This window comes from Apodemus sylvaticus, chromosome 3 (genome assembly GCF_947179515.1).
Source record: "Apodemus sylvaticus chromosome 3, mApoSyl1.1, whole genome shotgun sequence".
Taxonomy (NCBI): Eukaryota; Metazoa; Chordata; class Mammalia; order Rodentia; family Muridae; genus Apodemus; species Apodemus sylvaticus.
Window position 1 is genome coordinate 134,581,205 of NC_067474.1, and position 15,255 is coordinate 134,596,459.

At 42.5% G+C, this 15,255-nt stretch overlaps 1 long non-coding RNA gene across 2 annotated transcripts in view; it reads left to right on the forward strand.

The window, feature by feature from the left end:
- The window catches only part of LOC127681198 (uncharacterized), a 151,368-nt gene that overhangs the window by 14,469 nt on the left and 121,644 nt on the right, over positions 1 to 15,255 (forward strand). The window lies entirely within an intron of this gene.

The window sequence follows — 15,255 nt, forward strand, 5'->3', positions numbered from 1 at the left end:
GGAAGAGCAGTCAGTGCTCTTACCTGCTGAGCCACCTCTCCAGCCTCTCCATACTTCTACTCTGTCCTTATATTCCCCTCCAATGCTAGATCAATCCTTTCCAGGATCAGGACCCTCTCCATACTTCTTCATGGGAGTTATTTGTTATGTGATTTGTGCCTTGGGTATTCAGAGCTTCTGGGCTAATTAATATCCACTTATCAGAGATTGCATTCCATGTGTATTCTTTTGTGATTGGGTTACCTCACTTAGGATGATATTTTCCAGATCAAACCATTTGCCTAAAAATTTAGTGAATTCATTGTTTCTAATTGCTGAGTAGTATTCCATTGTGTAAATATACTACATTTTCTGTATCCATTCCTCCTTTGAGGGACATCTGGGTTCTTTCCAGCTTCTGGCTATTATAAATAAGGCTGCTATGAACATAATGGAGCATGTGTCATTATTGTATGCTGGGGAATCCTTTGGGTATATGCCCAGGAGAGGTATAGCAGGGTCCTCTGGAAGTGTCATGTCCAGTTTTCTGAGGAACCGCCAGACTGATTTCCAAAGTTGTTGTACCATCTTACAGCCCTACCAGCAGTGGAGGAGTGTTCCTCTTTCTCCACATCCTTGCCAACACCTGCTGTCTCCTGAGTTTTTAACCTTAACCATTCTGACTGGTGTGAGGTGAAATCTCAGGGTTGTTTTGATTTGCATTTCCCTAATGACTAATGATGTTGAGCACTTCTTAAGGTGCCTCTCGGCCATCTGAATTTCTTCAGGTGAAAATTCTTTGTTTAGATCTGTACACCATTTTTTAATAGGGTTATTTGGTTCCCTGGGGTCTAACTTCTTGAGTTCTTTGTATATATTGGATATTAGCCCTCTATCAGATGTAGGGTTGGTGAATATCCTTTCCCAATTTGTTGGTTGCCATTTTGTCCTTTTAACAGTGTCCTTTGCCTTACAGAAACTTTGTAATTTTATGAGGTCCCATTTGTCAATTCTTGATCTTAGAGCATAAGCTATTGGTGTTCTGTTCAGGAACTTTTCCCCTGTGCCCATGTCCTCAAGGGTTTTCCCCAGTTTCTTTTCTATTAGTTTCAGTGTGTCTGGTTTTACATGATGGTCCTTGATCCACTTGGAGTGGAGTTTAGTACATGGAGATAAGAATGGATCAATTTGCCTTCTTCTGCATGCTGACCTCCAATTGAACCAGCACCATTTGTTGAAAAGGCTATCTTTTTTCCACTGGATGTTTTCAGCTCCTTTGTCAAAGATCAAGTGACCATAGGTGTGTGGATTCATTTCTGGGTCTTCAATTCTATTCCATTGGTCTACTTGTCTGTCACTGTGCCAATACCATGCAGTTTTTAACACTAAGGCAAACATTTCTTAAACAGAACATACCTATCATGTACATGCACACACACACACACATACACACACACACACACACACACACACACCACAATACACCACAATACACCACACATCATACATACATCCCCACCATACACACAAAGTACACACATACCTCATGTACACCACATACATACAAAGCACATACACTATACACACAAACAACACATACACCACATATATACATACCACACATATACATCACACAACACACACATATAGCACACACACAGATATCACACATGCACATGCATCATGCACCACATATATAGCACACACACACACTGTACTTACACAAACACACACAAACCACACAATACACCACACACACTACAACCTATAACTAAAACATTGATAAGCTACAATTTCTGATCAACAAAATACACTATTAAAAGAATGAAAAGCAAGACACACAGAGTCCCAAGGTACAAAGAAGTCCCAAGGATCAACAAAAATTAAGTAACTCAGAGGAACACAGACAAATATCTTGAACAAATTTTCATGTGGGGGAGGGGTACCAAATGACCAATAAATTCACTAAAAATAAAATTAATTTTATAGCACCAGATTTCAGATAAATGTAAATTAAACCTACAATAAAACTTCTCTGTCTACACACCTACCAGATGGCTAAAATTAAAAAGTCAGACAAAACCAAGTGTTGCCAAGATCATAGGACAGTTGGACGTTATTGGTCTGATACATCTTCTGCCAGACTCTTGGAGAAGCACCACTGAGCTATGCTGGTGTAGACCATGGTCAACTGGGGAGGTAATGATGGTGAAGAGAAACTAGTGGAACCTGTAGGTCACAGGTCATCACTTCACCTCACTTCTAGAACATTCTCTTTACATTTCTTGTTGGCAAGGTGCCCTCCCAGCTTCCTGCTCTGGGTACCAGCTGCCAGTCCTTCTGTGGACTCTCTCCCTGTAACCAGTAAGGCAAGATAAAGGTCCATAAGTTGCTTTTTGTCATGGTGGCACACTCCTTGCCTGCCTGATTTATCACCTGCTCATCTGAATGTGCCTACAGTTCATTTTTACACAAAAAGCAAATACTTTCCCATTGTAAATAATTTAAGCAACAGATAGCACATGGAGGAAAACATTTCATGGGAGTTCCAATTTAAATTTTAAATATTTACTTATTTATTTGGAATCAAGATATCACTGTGTAGCTTTGGATGGCCTAGAACTGATTATGTATACAGGCTGGCCTCAAACTCACAGAGATCTGCCTATGTCCTGAGTATTGGACTATAGGCAGGTACCACTATGGCTGGCTTAAAAGTTTTTATTTTTTTATTTTTTTTTGTATGGTACATGTTGGGTGGTCTGTGAGAGCCATGGCACACATGCTTAGGTTAGAGGATAATTTTGTGCAGCTCAGGTGGGGCTCAGTTGGCCAGCCCTGCACTGCAAGTGCTTTTTACTCACTGAGGCATGTTACCAACTACAGATTGGAACCTGAAGTTCCAACTTTTCTGAGAAACACACTCTCTCCCTCTCCTTCTCCCCCTCTCCCTCTCCCTCTCCCTCTCTCCCTCCCTCCCTTTCCCTCTCCCTCCTTTTCTCTCTCCCTCCCCCCCTCTTTCTCTCTCTCTCACACACACACATTTAAAAACACAAATGGGGGGCTCATCCCTCTATCGCTGCACCTTCTGTGACTTGCCATTTGAGCACCTATCTCACCCAAGCATGACTAGTCCAAAGCCCCTTTCACCTTTTTTCCAGTCTCCATGCAACAAGCAATTACAGCATCTCATTAGGGCATGTTTTCCCTAAGGGCTTTAGATGGGAATTGTTCCAAAGGGACAAAACATGGAAGGGACGCACAGGCAGCCACAGCCAGGCTGAGGGGAGATGTGCTCTCTGGCATTTTTACTCCTATTTCTTTTTATCATGCTTTCTCACCTCCAGGCAGTGAGGGCATCCTGTGTCCATCATCTCCTTGTCTCAGGGACAAGTGACATAGCAGAATTCAGAAATCAATGCTTGGCATTGTATTGCCATGGGCTGGTCCTATGGGGAGATCCAAGGACTCAGTGCACAGACACAACAGGATGCTGCTGAGTAAGAGAGCCTGCCTCCCCTGTGCCTCTTAGGCCCCTCCCAATGGGGCCTAAGGGGATGGCAATGTCCTTGATGAGGAGAGAAAGCTCATTGGAGGGATGACACGGTGCTTTTGTGATCTCTGAGGAGGCAGGCTATGCCTTGTATCTAGACTGCCTCAAAGATTGTGAGTATGCAAATGCCTGACAGGTCTGGGAAGCCAGAGATCAGAACCATCAAGGCATCTGTATTTAGGCAAAGGCCAGAAGCTATGGCATTCATTACTGAGTATGGCCTGGATTTAGACTTCGCTCTGGGTTGATGAGCCCGGAGGAGAGGTTCAGTTGCACAGTATTCATCTGTCAGGAGAGACTGAATGATACTGAGATGTCTATACATCCGTGAGACTGTTTGTCATGCATACCTGAGTTCCAGCCCTGAGCAGTGTGCTGCTCCAGGGAGAATCCAGGTTAGGCTCCTCCCTTTGCTTTGGGATTGTTGCTAGCTGGACTCTCCTGATTGGCCATGAGCTCTGGGGATTTCCACCAGAGATCCCCAAAGCACAGATCCACAGAGTCAAGCTTACTTTCACCCAGGCTTGCTGCTTTGTGGGATCCCCAGAAGCAGTAGCAGTGTGAGCCTTTGTGGGGACACACAGGCCTGGTGGTCACAGATATGTAGCTTCTTCCCACTTCTTGGCCATACTTGTGCGCACAGGGTAAGGAAAATTGAGGCATTTCTGGAGAGACCTGAATGGGAATTCATCCAGGGGCATTGCCAGTTGATGTCGAATAACTAAGAGCTGAAATTAAGAACAACATAAAACACTTTTTTAATATCTTGAACTTGAGAAAAACCTTTTCAATTCAGAGGAGAGAGAGTCATCTAGGTAGTTTCCAGACTAAAATTATTAATTCTAATGATTTTGAGTGAGTTTCAGAAATCACCTGGAAACACCAGCTTCGTCAGTATCTAGAAATGTCATTGAAGTTGGTGTTACAATAATGCAAGCCAATGGAAATGTACAGATAAGATAGCATTAGCGGACCTTGGATGGAGGAAACACTTCCCACATGTCTGTCCTGAGGCTCTGGAAAACTAAGGATGTGGAGGTTTTTAGCCGACCTTGCTCAGCTGGTGCTTGAGTTGCTCACCATCACTTTAGACTGTGGTGACCTTGGAGCAGTTCCTAGTTCTTACACCTCCTTCCCCCTTCCTTCTGTCATCTTCCTGCAGAAGCCATTATCACATGCAGTCACTGCCTTGCTCTGTTCGCATCCCTGGGCGCCCCCCTCCTTTGTTCATGGTCCCTGCCTGTAATATGTGCTTTCTCATCCAGGCAGCCCTATTGTTAATTCTGTGGAGTGTCTTTTTTTCCCCACCTCACAGACTGTTTCCCAGCTGAGGAGGAGAAGGTACCCACTCTTCAGGAAATGCTGGTCTTTGGGTGAGAGAGTACTGGCTTCCCAGAAGTGCCAAAATGAAGATCCTTCTCCATTGAAAACAAACAAAACCCCTTTATCTACTGGCTTCCTGCTTCCTCCCCAGAAAGCCACCCTTCTTAGACACGTGGCACCATGCCAGGGGACATGGAATCATAGCATAAGCTGAACATGTCTTCCTGTGTGGTGTTGGACGCTAGGGGAAAGCTGTTTAGTATGTATGTCTAATCAAAGCATGTCTTTCTCGTGTAGTATGTGCTCCTTATCAGACCTATTGCCACATGTGGCTTGAGGAATGAGGTGGCTGTCCATGTAAAATTCATGTGACATTTAAAGATTAGTCAACCATGCAATCATGGCTTGTTTCTTCTGGGCATTGCTTCAAAATTCACCATGCCTTGTCCTTCCTCTGCTGTTGGAATGCCTTTCAGAGGAGAATGCATTCCCTTTAAGTGGAAGTCTGCTACTGGAAGAACTGATTTAATAAAGTTGGACATAGTTTTGAGTTTTTCTTTTTTGTAGTATAGAGGGCTGAGTCCAGGGTCTTGACATACTAGTTAAGCTCTCTGCCACTGTGCTAGAGCTCCATTTCTTTTGAGATATTTCACTTTGTAACTTAGGCTGGCCTTGATTTCCACAAACTCTTTCCTTTATCTCCCGAGAGCTGGCATTAAAAGTTTGGGCCACCACATTCCAGCAAAAAACACTGCAGCTTTGTTTTGTTTTATTTTTGAGAACAGGGTCTCCTGTAGCCTAGGCTGGCCTCAAGTTCATTGTGTAGCTAAAGAGACCATAAACTCCTAATTCTCTTGCTTCTGCCTTCCAAGTTCTGGTATTATAGGCATGTAACACTATACCCCAGAAACATTTTGAAGTATTAACAGTATTTTCTTTCATCTTTAACCCTTAAAAATTCCCTTTAGAACTTCCCTTGTTATTAATTTATTGCTAGGATTATTGAAACAGGGATAATAAGAAAGAGTCAGGCTCCTTTCAAGATTTTTTTAAAATTTTACATTTTACATTTCATAGCAAAATTAGCAAGATTTCATTTGTAAGAGTTTGAGTTCTAGGTCTTCTGTAAAGCTCAGGATATGGAAATCAAATCTCTGAAGCCATCAAGGTACATGGGTTAAATTACGTCCACTAAATGTTGAGGCCTTAATCCCCAGGATCTCAAAATGTGTTCTCATTGGGAGATGAAGGGTTTTGCATGGTAATCATGTTCAATAAAGTTCATCAGGATAAGCCTCAGTCAAGTAGAACTACTGTTCTTGGAAAAAAGGAATTTGGCCATAGCCCTCCACAGAGGGAAGTGGTATATAGGATCACAGGGAGACAAAGTTGATTTGTATTAACAGAAATGTGATAAGCATTCTAGTTCAAAATGGTAGAGTGAGTCCATTCATTTGTTTTTGTAGAACTTACTGAGCTAAGAGAGACAACATAGAAACAATGGCTCCACGCAGCTCTGAAAGCAGGAGGTGGTGCTACATGGAGAATCAGTTTTTTCCACAAGCTGGAACTAGATGGGCAAGCAGGTTGTTTCCAGAGTAGAATATACAACAGGGAGTCAGCTGGAACTCAACAGAGACTTGTGTCTGAGGTGGAGAAGCCTAGAGAGGCTTCAAGAGTAGACACATCCAGAGGGTGAGAAGTCAGCTTGGAGGCAGTGTGTGGGCAGTGAAGTGGAAAGGTGCCCTTGGGACATTTTGGCTACAAAGCTCTTTCCTTTCTAAGAATTGTGCAGAGCTATTTGAATTCTAAGAAATGTCCTCTGAACATGTAAAAAATTGCTAAGAGACAGCCCAAGGAATGAAGTTGGGGCCAGGGAGCAATGCAATATCTGTAGACTCAGCAGATAAAAAGAATGCCTTGGAGAGATCCAGAGGGTAAAGAGGAAAGCCATCTAAGTTGGCTCAGAATCGAAGGGAAGTCCACTGAAATGCTTTTTCCTTTGATGCTTCTGGGAACTTCAAATCTACCTCCCTCTCCCTCTGGTATATACTTTAAAAAAACCCAAAAGGCTGTCATGGAGTAAACAGATCTTCCTATTTGCCAAGGAACATTCATGAATCCCCTGTTGTAGTCTAAGAGCCCTTCACTAATAAATATAAATAATCAACCAAGAGTGCCAGATATCTAAGGGAAATTGGTATCAGGAGGGGCAAAGACATACCAAATGGGAAGTCATTTGAGGGGTGTGGAGTTATCAAAAGCAATTCTGTAACTTTAACTCAGATAAAAAAAAAACAAATAGCTACTATAATAAAACATGAAACAAGGAATCGGGGGCATATGGGGAGCAAAGTAGAAATCTAGTGTAATAGAAACTCTATGGAATCTATAAAGGTGGTACTAGCAGAGACTTGTAGTGATGTGGACATGGAGCCTGAACCAGCCATCCTCTGTAATCAGCCAAGGCCTTAAGTGGAAGGAAGGATTGGGACACCAACCCAACCACAAAATCTCAGACCTATAGTTTGTCATGCCTGTAGGATGTGCTGGGACCAAGAGCCTAGCAGAATCATCATCAGAGAGACTTCATCCAGTAACTAACATGAACAGATAAAAAGTCCCACAACCAAACATTAGGTAGAGCTGAGGGAGTTCTACAGAGGAAGGGAGAAAGAACTGGAGGAATCAAGGATACCACAAGAACGTGGCCCACAGAATCAACTGACTGGAATTCAAGTGGGCTCATAGAGATCAGGGTACCTATATAGGTCTGATCTAGGTTCTCTGTATATAAGTTATGGTTGTGTAGCTCAGTGTTCCCCCTGGGATTTCTAATAGTGGGCTGCCTCTGACTTTTTTGCCTGATCTTGGGACCCTTTTCCTCTTACTACACTGCCTTGTTCAGCCTTGATGTGAGAATATGCACCTGGTCTTATGTAGCTTATTATGGTGTATTTAGTTGATATCCCTAGAAAGTCTGCTTTTTCTGAGGGAAGGGAAAGTGGGGTGAATTTGGGGAAAGGGGAAGTAGAAGGGGAGACTGGGAAGAGGGGGGGGGGAGAGGAAACTTCAGTTGGGATGTGATATATGAGAGACGAATAAATAAAAAGTATGAAACAAGAATTGCTGGAAATTATCAGGTGATGGCACATAGCTTTAATCCTGGCACTCAGGGGGCAGAGGCAGGCAGATCTCTGAGTTTGAGGCCAGCCTGGTGTACAGAGTGAGTTACAGGACAGCCAGGGCTACATAGAGAAATCTTTTTTCAGCCATCCCCCAAAAGAATGATTGGAAATTAAAAATGGTTGTTAAAAATTTTAAAAATGCAGTAAAATGTCACAGTAATAGGAAGGACACTACTAAATTTCCAATGTGTGAACAAGAAGATAAAACTTAGTCTTTCAGAACCTAGCATAACAATGTACTAAGTGCAGGGTTAGAGGGATGACTTAAGAACACTAATTGCTTTTCCAAATGACCTGATTCAGTTCTAAGCACTCATAAGATAACTCACAACCAATGCTCTTTCTGGCCTGAGGGGAGGGAAAGTGGGGTGTACAGCCAGCACTGTACACATGTGGTACCCAGATATTCATACAGGCAAATCCATATACATTAGATAAAATGAGAAAAACAGCTTAAATTATGCTAAGTGTAAAAGATATATAAAAAGACTATATTGTTTGACAGGTCTATTGTCTGTATAATAGGTATAATGAAAGCAAAAAATGCAATAAACTCTTGTTGAGCTAAAGAAAGATGACAATTGGAAAGCAGAAAAATGATATCTAAGTCAAACCTATTCTGATGAATTTCAGTAGTTTTGAAAATAAAGCTAAACATAAAATCTGTTGGCAAGAGAATTCACTTTTTATTAGAAAATAGGCAATAGAATATGATGACTGCAGTTATTGACTTTAGTATATAATTATAACAATGAAATGATGCTTTCAAAGATTTAAAGGAAAGGATATGAACAATTTTATACCCAGCTGTATTAGCTAGTATTCTTTTAGCTATGAAGAGCATAAGTCTCGAAGTAGCTCAAGCAAGAAGAAACTAGTTATATCACATCATATGAAATTCAGATTTGAAAATCACTAGTATTGGTAAATTCATGATCTTAATACTGGTAAGTAATCATTAAGATTTATGATTCTTGCATTGTTCTGTGGTGTCATCTTCAACTTGCTGACTTTGCACATAAAGTAGTTCCCTCTGTAAGATGCTCACAGTAGTTCCAGGCAGTCCATCTAGAAACAACAGTCTTATGATGATGGGAATACTTGCTATTCAGAAGTCTTATGAAGAGTTTTGTGTGTGTGTGTGTGTGTTTGTATGTGTGTTTGTGTGTGTGTGTGTGTTTTCTTAACCAAAATTTTGGCACATGTTTATTATTATTATTATTTTTTTTTTCGAGACAGGGTTTCTCTGTATAGCCTTGGCTGTCCTGGAACTCACTCTGTAGACCAGGGTGGCCTCAAACTCAGAAAGCCGCCTGCCTCTGCCTCCCAAGTGCTGGGATTAAAGGTGTATGCCACCACCACCTGGCTCCCATGTTTATTCTTAAACAAATATAGGGTAATGGTTGTAGATCAACCATCAAAAGCCCATCCTCTTGTGGATATACAGAATGAAGGAGACCTGTCCAAAGCCATCCTTTTATGAAAAGTATGGGGTGAGAATAGATGGATATTTTGGCATCTAGTAATGTCTGCTGCACAAACCAATTAACAATTAAATAAGAGACTAAAGCATTTCAAACATACAAGTATGTGGGACATTTATTTACATGTAGCCTTTCCAGAAAAGAGCAGTTACTGAATGATATTCTCTAGTCAGAACTTACCCAGTAGAACAATGAAAAGAAATCCCAAATAGCTACTCTGGAGTAGATTTAGAAAGCAATTAGTAGCCAGAAAAGGGGAAATCATTTTGAAATGTAAATAAAAATATATCGAATTAAAAAAAAAGAAAGCAATTAGTAACAATCAAAAGTCTCTCTGCCTCTCTCCCTATCCCTACCTTTTCCCTCTCCCAGCCTCCTGAGTGCTGGGATTATGGGCTAGAATTACTACACCCAGTTTTGAGAGTGTTTTCAAGGAGAGCAGATTTCTTTATAGGAACTCTATAAGTAGGAATTCCTGGCTTTATGACATGATGCTTGTAGATGCTACCTCTATACTCATCCCTCACTTCCCTAGCATTCTGAGAAAAGTGCAAAGTTATACTCTAAATATGAAGGAAGCAGAAATATGCCTAGGCATTCATAGTTCATGGCGGGAGGAATTAAGAGTTCTCTCACACTAGATGCTAGGGACCTTTATCTTCAGTGGGCACAGAGTTCATGACACAGGGCCACCTTTTGTTCTTTGAGTCCTGCTCTGCTAGCTGTATTTTTGATGGTATTTACCAGTTTTGAATTTTTAGAATCCATTGAAAGACAATGCACAGGACATATAGTTGCTGAGTAGAATGTACATTTATCAGCCCTATTTGGAGTACAAGACATGAAATGGAAGGACTATAAGTGAGCTTCCTTTGGTGAGAGCGAGTGATTTCCAATAGATAACAGAAAAAGTAGAGATGTGGATGGCATTGGAGTTATGAAGGAAAATGAAGAACTAGAGAGAAGCAGGGTCATTACCTTGAGGATGTAGGATTGTCAGGTGCATGCACTCACTGGTCATGAGACTGTTCTACTCTTAAACTAGCTTTCTCTTTGCTTTGCCTCTTAAAAGGTGCACATGAAATGTATTATAAATACTGGTAGATTGTGGGGAACCCCAGGGAAGTACTGTGCATTCCAGTGGGTGGCATGTTGCTCATTTCCACTGTGCTCATAGCCTGCTGCATCGTTGCCTACTCCCTTTACCCTGACCCCAGCCTCTTATTACAAGAGTCCCAATAGGAAGTTGGTACCTTTTTCATAGAACTTTCCTCCATAGGGAGATTTGTCCCCAAACTAGGTGAAGTTCCAGAGTTGACAAAAGTCTGTATTATCCTTGAATGTCCACAAATGGCCTTAACAGTGCTAGATCTTCAGTGCTAGAGTCACTTCCTCTCAAGCTCACTGAAGCTTCCATTTTCCCCATTCAACTTATCAGATGAAATGCCTGTGCAAAATTTCCCAAACCGAGCTAAGCCATAGCACATTGCAGCATAGCACAGCCAGCACAGCACAGTGCAGCACACCCAACACATACCCCTTATTTTCTGAATTGCACCCAACAAAGGGACTGGAGAAAGGTTTAGAGTATGAGTGTCTCTTCCAGCCTACCTGGTTTTGATTCCCAGTACTCACATGACTGCTCACAGAATCTGACACCCTTTTTTGGCTCTTGCAGACATCAAGCATGTACACTGAGCATGAACATACATTCACCTAAAACACTCAAACATGTATTATAAAATAACAAAATAAAAAAGAATTTTTCTAGGCTGGAGAGATGGCTCAGTGGTTAAGAGCACTGACTGCTCTTCAAAAGGTCCTCAGTTCAATTCCCAGTAACCACATGGTGACTCATAACCATCTGTAATGGGTTCAGATGCCCTCTTCTGGTGTGTTTGAGGACAGCTACAGGGTCCTCATAGACACAAAATAAATAAATAAATCTTAAAAAAAAAAAAAGAACTCTTCCAAATATGCAGTTGAGAGGAGCCATGGTGTCAGCCTGGTGAAGTAATGGCTCACTCCTTTGCGTCATGGTCACTAAAGGGCATGGGTTTTTGGAGTAAACTGGCACAAGTAATCAGGCAGGCTTTAAGAAGTCCTCTCTCTTTCTCTCCTCTTCTCTTTCACTGTGTTTATTACTCAATAACTACCCTCCCACCCCAATCCCATACCAATTGAGCAGAATGAGGACAAGTCAGTGCTTTGAGGACCCAGGGTGGATGGCATGGGCCCCTCTTGTTTTGAACTGGAGTGTTCTTGATTCCTTCCTTGGCTCTATGACTTGCTTCCTTGCTTTGGTTTCCTTCTGGGTCACACAGGGAGCCCATTGTAGGATTTGTTTGGAGTTTATTCTGTGACTGGGGAAGGTGTTGGTGAGGCTTCACTTCCTTGCCTAACCTGCCAATGTGGAGAATAATGGGCCATATCTTCTCACTCCATGTTGACTTAATACTGAAGCTGAGACTGTTGTATGGATTTGTTCCTTTATTTATTTATTTATTTATTGATTGATTGATTGTTTTTTGTTTTTGTTTTTGGTTTTTTGTTTGTTTGTTTGTTTTTTTGAGACAGGATTTCTCTGTGTAGCCCTGGCTGTCCTAGAACTCACTTTGTAGACCAGGCTGGCCTTGAACTCAGAAATCCACCTGCCTCTGCCTCCCAAGTTCTGGGGTTAAAGGTGTGTGCCAACACTGCCCAGCTGATTCATTCCTTTATTGGTAGCAAGATATTTGAGACAAAATAACCTTACACAGTTAAGAGATGCTTCATTTAACTAAACCCCTGGGACATTTATCTCCCTGAGGCTTGTGTGAGCCCCCCTCTTACTGTACTCATGACCTTTTTTTCCTTTTCAAATGACATGTGGCCATTGAATTGTACACTTTACCTGCCTGCACCTTGATTTCCATGTGAGCCACATGAAAGATGTGATTCCTCTCTGCAAGAAGTCCTTCGAGAGTTTTTTCTCTCTGGCCTGATTCCTTGCCTCATGAGAGGGGCAGGACTTCCAAACCTATATACCAGGATGGTGTGCTCCAAGGCCTCTCTTCCCAAGGATATTTTATCATTTTACCAATGTCACCTCTGCTGGCTTGACTGGCTAAGAATTCATGTGGATGAAGAACCCCTTTGCTCAGGAAATGACAAAAGTTCAATTGTATTATGGGGTTTTCCTCTTTCGTGATATTATTTTTGGAAGCCATCCGTCTTATTTGATTTGAGACAGAATCTTGATGTGTACATAGCTCATACTGATTACAAATTCAGATAGCTTAGGCTCTATCCCTCAACTCACTACTCTCCTTGCCTAGCTCCCTAATGTGAGAATCATCTTATTCAACAGAAATCAGCTTTGAAGTCTTCATTTCTGATTCACTCACTGATATGTAAAAATACTATCAGACTCCTCCTTCCAGAAATGTCTAGAAGGAAATGCCAAATGACATCACTAAACCCCATGACCTCAGGTGGGGAATGTCTTTAGTGCATGTGTGGAGAATCAGAGCCCTCTATGTCCCAGTGGCACCTCTCAGTGAGTAGTCTCCTGTGGGAGCACGTAGGTAGGGTGGGAGGAGGAACCCGTGCCATCCCCTTCTGGATTTCAGACTTGAGGGGTTCTAGAGTGGAACTCCAAGAGTTCCTCTGATTGTTCCACAGAGATAGTTCATGGATCTGGAGTCCCCAAGACACACGAGCCTCACTGGATCAGCTGAAAGAAGTAGGCAGGGCTGGCATTTGTCTTGTATTTGCATATGCATGTATAGCAACACCAGGAGGTCTGTGTGTACATATGTGTACATGCATATTGAGGCTGGAGGCCAGAGGTAGGTGTCTTCTTCGATTGCTCTCAACCTTAGTTTTTGAGATTGAGCCTCTTACTGCTTAGAGCTTTTCAATTCTGTGAGCCCCGGGATTCTCCTATCTCTGCCCCCCTAGTGCTGAGATAACAAGATATCTACAGCTATGCCTGGCTTTAAAACATTAAAAATAATGGGGGCTAGAGATCTGAACTCAGTTCCTTATATCTGCATGGAAAACCACTTTCTAACTAAGCCATTTCTCCAGTCAGGCCTCTGTAGTTTGAAAAGCACCTTGAATAGTATAGAGCTTTAGTTGGGTTTGGGGATGGTGTGAAGACAGGAGCCCTCTGCCCCTAAGACTGATTTCCCATCGTCTGGGCAGGCACAGGGATCTCTCCTGGTGACATAGTCAGGGTTTCTATTCCTGCACAAACATCATGACCAAGAAGCAAGTTGGGGAGGAAAGAGTTTATTGAGCTTACACTTCCACTTTGCAGTTCATCACTAAAGGAAGTCAGGACTGGAACTCAAGCAGGTCAGGAAGCAGGAACTGATGCAGAGGCCATGGAGGGATGTTTCTTACTGGCTTGCTTCCCCTGGCTTGCTCAGCCTGCTCTTTTATAAAACCCAAGAGCACCAGCCCAAAGGTGGAACTACCCACAAGGGGCCCTCCCCACTTGATCACTAATTGAGAAAATGCCCCACAGCTAGATCTCATGGAGGCACTTCCCCAACTGAAGCTCCTTTCTCTGTGATAACTCCAGCCTGTGTCAAGTTGACACACAAAATTAGCCAGTACACCTGGGCATATATGGATGAGACATCATGACTGGTGTTGGTCTCCACTGCTGTGGGCCTCTGTGAGGCCTAGGGAATGTCTTCCAGTCCCTAGGCTCATGGACCATTTGAAGGTGACTTTTGAAAACTGGAGTGGGCGGTAGATGGAGTGGGGAGATGTCTGGTTCTGTCTTGGTGTGATGTCTTCTGTGTTATTGAGCTGGGCTCAGACAGTTGCTGACTGTCACATTGTGTGTCTGATGCTTTTTTTTTTTAAATTAAAATAAAGACCTACTGTTTTTAAAGAGAACTGGCAGTAGACCAGAGAAAATATGAGTTTAAACTTGTTTAAAGAGAACAGATACTTTTTTCCTTTTGGCTACTTTAAGTACTTAGGAACAGGGAGGTACTCACCAGGCACAGCAGAAGAAGACCATATGCCTCTGCTGGGCCTGGATTACCTCTCTAGTTGATGGACAGATAATGGGGTATTTGGGGGAATCTTGGATTAGGCCCAGGGCAGGGTGGGACACCTGAGGGATTTAGGTAGGCATTAGCTATTACCAAATAGTCAAAATTTATTTCAGCATTTTGCCAAACAAGTATGTCTGTCTGGATGTGTATGTTTGTACATCAGCTGTAGTAGTAAAAGATGGTAAACATATTAGTCAACCTCAGCTGCAGTCTGAAGTCAGTCAAGGCTGGGGAAAGATGCTGTGGAGGTATGGTCATATCTGTCTTGTCAGTGCTATGTCCTCAGGGCCAGACCCACAGTAGGTGCTCAGGAACTACTTGTGAACATGTCACAATCAAGATTTGTCTGAGGAGAGGGACCTTTAGCTGAGAAAATGCCTCCATAAGATTGGCCTGTGGGTAAGACTGTGGTGCATTATAAAAATTAGTGATTGAAGTGTGAGGACCTAGCACACTGTGGATGGTGCTATCCCTTGGCAGGTAGTCCTGAGTTGTATAAGAATGCAGTCTAAACAAGCCATGAGGAGCAAGCCACTGAGGAACAAGCCAGTAAACAGCAGACCTCTGAGGCGGCTGCTTCAGTTTCTGCCTTAAGTTTCTTGCTTGACTTCCCTCAGTGGCCTGGGTGTGACCTCGGAGTTGTAAGAAGCAACACACTTTTTCCTCCCCAA